Genomic DNA, 6,000 nt, shown 5'->3' with positions numbered 1-6,000 from the left:
ATTAATTAACAATGTGAAGAGGTATTGGAAAGGGGGGAGGTGGTGAGGGTTTATTTCCAGGTGAACACTGTACATTTTATTTAGAAAAGTAAAGCTGGAATCTGATTGTTGCCTGCCTGTAACAAGCTCAAAGGGGGGTTGGAAAAACAAGGAGCTAAGCTTCTTCTTGCTATAAGCAGCTTAACGAAGTCTCGAGGACAAAGAACATGTGCTGATAAACCACCTCCATAGCAGACACTCGTGTACCTGGCACAGGGCATGAATGAGCCCCGTCACACAACACAAGCAACATTTGCAGCCTCATGAGGGGACGAACTGCCGGGGGCGACTCCCCAGCACTGCCTCCCCATCCCGTGCCGAGCCCGTGCTGCCCACCCTCCATTTTGCTGACTGGAGGACGAGCCCCCCCAAGCCTGAGCTGACAGGAACCCGCGACACCTCCAGAAAAATGCCTTCTGGGGGGCTTCCGTGAGGTTCTACCCCCCTGGATGTGACCTCCCCATTGGCAACGGGTGCCACGCGGCATCACGGCTCTCCCGTGCCCCGGCCGTGACAGCAACGCCAGACACAGCCCGACCCCGCCGCCCGCCGCCATGACGGGCACCCCTCAGGCGCTGCCCGCCCCCTCCCCGCCTCTCCTCCCCCCTCCCCACCCCGCGCACCACGTGGCCGGGGGCTCCGCATCGCCGCCGCGCATGCGCCGTGCCCGCTGCCCCTGCCCGGCCCAAGCTGGGGCTCCGGCGCAAAATGGCGGCGGCCGGAGCGGGGCCGGGAGGGAGCGGGCGGCGCTGAGCGGGCGGCATGGCGGCGGGCCTGGCGGCGGCGGCGGGCGGCTGCCGGAGGTGAGGCGCCGCGGGGAGCCGGGGCGGGACGGGAGGGGGTAGGCCGAGTGCGGTGCGCGGTGGGAAAGGGGGGGGGGCGACACCGCCACCGCCACCGCCCCCGCGGCGGGGCTCTGGGGACCGGGTGCCGGCGGTGCCCCGGGGTGGGCGGGCGGCGGGGGGCGCCCCGCGGGGCCTCCGGAGCGGGGCTGCCCGCGGCTGGCCCCGGCCCGCGGGCTCCGGCCGGCACGTCCCTGCCCCCGCCGGCTTCGCCCCGGGCACCTCGCAGCGAGCCCGTGCCCGGTGCTGGCCCCCGGAGCCTGCCGCGGCTCGGGGGTGCGGGGCCCGGGCTCGCCCCCGGCCCGGCGGGTGTCACCGCCTCGTTCCTGGGGAAACTTGGAGGGGTCTGTAGGGGTGTGCGGGTGGTGCCTCTGGAATGTTCCTGCTGCCCCTGGGACGGTGTTCGGGCGGTTTCGTGGCTCTGCTCGCTCGCCCCTGCCGCCTCCTTTGAGGCCATGGGGTGAAAGATGGCACATAAGTAAAGCGCTAACATAAAACACAACAATAAGGTAATAAAATGCTTGTTGAGCGTGATGCGTGCACTTGCTTTATTTGTGTGAGAACTTAGCCTAGAGGACACAGCATCGCTTGAGGTTTTGCTCCAAACCAGAGTAACGTAATACACAAATCTAAAGTGTTTGGCAGATACACCACGAGATGCGGTCACCTCAGGTTTTACCACATATTGCGTGCTCTGTTTTCATTTAGAACGGAGAAAATAAAAATAGTAACTTGGATATAAAACTTGTAGTGCTCATAACTTTTCTGAGGCACTGAGAAGCCTGATGACCTAAAGCTTTACTGTTTTTGTCTGAAAGATATTAGAGAAGAGGATTATTCTTCTGAGAGTCTCCTCTTGTTTCAAACGTAAACCTTGGACCGCTTTCTCCCTAGCTCTGCATTAGTATGCTTCTTTGTGCAGGGAAGGGAATTCCTTTTCAGGTCCAGTGCCTTTATATTACTTTCTGTTTGAACCTTATGATTAAGAAAGCGATATAAATCTTCTCCGTTCTCCCCTCCACCCCTTGTTGACTAAGAGTCCAGTGCCAACATAACGAAATTAATTCTGTAGGGATTTATTTTTGAGTATGTGGAACAAGTGTCTTTTATTTAGCAGTGTACAGAGTCTGTGGAGTGCATGATTTACAAGGCAAGGTCAGAGTGTGTGTTCTGTAGAATTCTTGGGTGAAGATACAATGCGTGGTGAAGCTATGGCTTGTGATGTTCTCTCCATTCATAGAGTAATTTAATTCTTACTCCTCTCAGTTGACGGACAACAGTGTAACTAATCCATTTAAGAACTTGCTACTTTGCTGCACCAAATCATGTTGTATGAACATCAGCTCATGCTTATATGTAAATGTCTGGTGGTGGTCTTAGTGAACAAGGCTTGTGTGTTCAGTTGTGATGTTAAGCTGCCGGTTGCTGTCTGTCTTTATTCAGATTAGTGAGACTTGTATAGCTGAACCGCGTACAGGTAATCTCAGAAATGGAGGTAAATATTTCACACAATGTACAGTCAGTGTTTGTTTCTGTTCATTGGATTTGGGGGAGGGGGGGTGTTGAAGGTACTGAACCATTTGTGTTTTGAAGCATTGTTTTACTTGCTTTCAAACTTTAGCCAGTATATAAATGGGTTTGACTCTCTAATCTAATTTTGTATGTTTAAACATAGAAGGAGCACCGACACGAGTCATCTTGGATTATTTTTTGTGGCATTATCATAATTGCTGGCTTCTTAAAATCCTTGTCTCCTAATAATGTGAGTTTTCTTCGTATTTCCAGATTCCCTTGCTGAGTCATAGATACAGTAGTGTTGTAATGCTTATAGCTGGCATTGACTGATTTGCAGAGAGTCATACTTGAAAGAACAGAATTATTTTTATAAGCGCTCCTGGAAGACTTGCATGGACTTGTCATTGTGATTTTTCTTTTGTTTTTTTTTTTTGAGCTTCTCAGACAAGCTCAAAACTTTGTATTGTGAAGGCATGTTGCTCATTCTTAAACTACAGTATAAAATGCTGTCTTTGCAGCCAGCTGTTTGAATGTAATTCAGTGGGGCTGTCAGAGCTTGATGAATAGACTAACAAAATATTGAGTCTTTGTTTTGAAAGAGGCTTTTCAAGTTGCTGCATACACGATGTCAGGTTTACACCTGTCACTGATGGTAATTAACCTAGAGGCTTGGACAACATCTTCCTCTGTCCTGCTTTGCAGGCTGCTTTGGTGCTGTGGTAGCTTGTGGTCCTGCATGAGACTGTAGGAGGACGTGTAACACTAGCCCTAGTCCTGCTGCCACGCTAGCCTGGTCGCGATATGCCGGACTGTATGCCAGGAAAGGTGACCGTCTTCTGATGCCTTGGCCCCACAGTGATGGCTGAGGTGGTTCTGGCTGCCCTCCAGAGTCAAAAAGTGAGATGCATCAAAACATCCTATAGACACCCCGCATGGACTCCGTGTAGTTCACATTAATCCAGTAAAAGGTGTATAAAGATAAAATAAGTTCTTAAGAAGAAATAAAAGTGCCCTTAATACTGTTACTAAGAATCTGACTGCTCTTGTGGCAAATCTCGATGAAAAGCTTCTAGTTTCGGTCTTTCTTTTTTTTTTTGTATTTCTGAACACATTTACATGAATTTTAGTATCTGTTACAAGATCAATGGTTTGTACCACCTTCTGAAATAACAGGTCTGGAAAACCAGATATACAAACTTTTTTAGTGCATGTGGTGGAGAGTGGGAATCCTAGCTCAGATCTGAGTGTTAGATGAGCTTCCCGTGAGTCATATAATTACCGTATCTCAGTTTCATTACCTAGGTTCTTTCAAGAATGAGGCTTATCAGTGTACCTTTAAATCTTTGGGCAGAATTTACTGTGGATTTTTAGAATATTATTTCCTTTGTTGGCTTACCTATATGCCTGAGCTATTATATGAAGGGACTGTAGATGCAAGGTTTGATGCTGGTCTTGCTTTTTGTGCCTATCCAGTCTGTCCTGCATGTCTCCCAAGCAGGATGCCAGTTGTAATGATGCCTTCAGCGTAATGAATGGCTGCTAGGAGGAGACCTGAAATCTTTGTGTGCTTTATGTAGAGAATGACAGAACTTTGTGTTGGGGGAAAATCGAAATGGGCAAGAGGAAAAAATGGGTGGGAAGGAGTTGAATAGCAGTGGTGGTACATACCACGCTTCTTCTGTGCTTTGCTGCCTGAAATTCCATACAGCTTTAGCATCTTGTTTTCATCATAATATTATTTGCTGTCTTTTTTCTGGTTCTGTTTGCAGTGTTGATGCAGGGAGGTCACTGAAGCTAAGGGGATCTGAATTCTCTCATTTATCTGCCCTAGGGACTAGGGTGGGACACCTTTTTGCTTTATCAGGATGTTTGTGAGCTTCTGGACAGGTGTTTATAGGCAGAATTAGCTCAAAAGCTTGTTGTCCACAGCTGCTTTTTCCTGCTTCCCACAGAGTCTCCTCAGCTGTGTTGGTAAAGTTGTTTATATTGCTTCATTCTAACCATTGCAAGAAAGTGATCTGTCTGAAAAATAAACCACTGAAACACAAAGACTTCAGAGAAGGTCTCAGATCTGGGTCATCGCATTATTATGGAAAGCTTGCTTGCTGGCACGGAATAGGGGCAAGGCCAGGTAGGTGAAAGGGATCTGGGGGTGGGACTGCATTGCCTACAGTGTGTTGAAGTACATATGTAACTATATACTTAGTTAAATTTAAATCTGGTTTGATTACTCCATTGAGTGCAAGTGTTGCATGAAGTTATATCAAACTACTGGTTGTGGACTTTAACAACTTACAGAACTTGTGGGACTTCCGGCAACTTCAGCTTGTTGGGGATTTTCTGAGGTCTGTCTGTGGGTTTAAGTTATTTCTGTAAATGGGAAATAGGAATTACCATGCTTTACCATAGTGTTAAAAACCCCAAAATCTTTTAACAGCAGTCAAAACTGATTAAGAAGAAACAATTCTCAGTAAGGCATGTGTGGAAGGGGAAGTGGAGTGGGTAACGTTTGAGGGTAACACCTTCCTAAATCAGTTTCTACGTCTGCAGGTCTTGCTTTATCTTTCAAACGTGACATTCTAATGCTAGCTGTTCTGTCTGATTGTTTTGTAAGTCCTGTTAGATCTTTGTGCTCAAATCTTGTCTGAATTCTCACTGTGTGTTCTTTGTGATACTGGAACTTTGCTGTTCCAGTTAAGTTGTTCCTGTATTTGAACGATTGATTTTTTTTTCTGCTATTCTTTACTTTTCTTACCTATCATATGCTGTTGCCAGTCCACTGTAATATAAAGGGTAGAATATAATTATTCTTTTTAAATCTCTCTTCAAGAATCTTTTCCTAGTGATGCCATTAGTGCCACTCCTGATCTTCTTAAAGAACCCTTCTATTTCTGCTGACCTCTTTGATATGGGATTATTTCGGTGTACTAACTTGGGGCGTTTAAGATAGATATCCTCTTCCTGCCGCTCTGCATCACTTGAAATCCTCAGTGTTTTCCCCAGGGAAGTGCTAGATCAAGCTAGTTAATGGCATGTGAGATCTCTCTGGTTTGGAAGCCTTGTCCAAGATCTGTTAAAACTGTTACAGGATGATTATAAAGCCATTTTACACTTCTGCTGATAGGAACAATGGATAAACTCAAAGGATTTGCTTGAAACAGCAATTTAATAAGTAACTGTTGCTTATCTTTTAGTTATGCATTTTATTTTGTGACACTGTACTTGCAGAAGCTCTGTGATCAGTGGAGCTGCAAAATGTCTGTGTGCACCGGTGTTGTCTTTTTGGTGGTGCTTGTTGGTTTTCTAACATGTATTTTTAGAATTTAGTTTGGATCAAAGAAGACAACTTTCTCTTTGTCCAGTGCTGAGTCTTGAGTCAAAGTCTCGAATACAGAAAGCAAGAATCCTAATGTCTTATATGAAAGCATACCCTAATGAAGTTACGCCTATTTATATGCAAATAAAAGTTTTTTTTGAGTGACTGGGTAGACCACTTTGCATTAGTATGAAAATGGAATGCTGCTTTGCTTATCATCTGCTACCCAAAGCATCAGTGCTGCACTGAAGTATGTAAAACACTTCAGTGATGGGTAGGTTATTCTAA

General features: G+C 46.5%; 1 protein-coding gene across 3 annotated transcripts in view; it reads left to right on the top strand.

The window, feature by feature from the left end:
* Positions 1–680: 680 nt before the first annotated feature.
* The window catches only part of BTBD7 (BTB domain containing 7), a 57,142-nt gene continuing 51,822 nt past the window's right edge, over positions 681–6,000 (top strand). For 2 of the 3 annotated variants that reach the window (XM_080594231.1, XM_080594229.1), the window contains exon 1: positions 681–842. The gene's annotated coding sequence lies outside the window, so the exon portion shown is untranslated. Of the gene's footprint in view, positions 843–4,348; positions 4,528–6,000 lie in introns of those variants that run through there. The other variant, XM_080594230.1, reaches the window with a different exon arrangement.

Source organism: Anser brachyrhynchus (genome assembly GCF_964034855.1).
Source record: "Anser brachyrhynchus genome assembly, chromosome: 5".
Classification (NCBI taxonomy): Eukaryota; Metazoa; Chordata; class Aves; order Anseriformes; family Anatidae; genus Anser; species Anser brachyrhynchus.
Note: the sequence above shows the minus strand (reverse complement) of the source record. Positions and strands in the feature narration are given on the sequence as shown.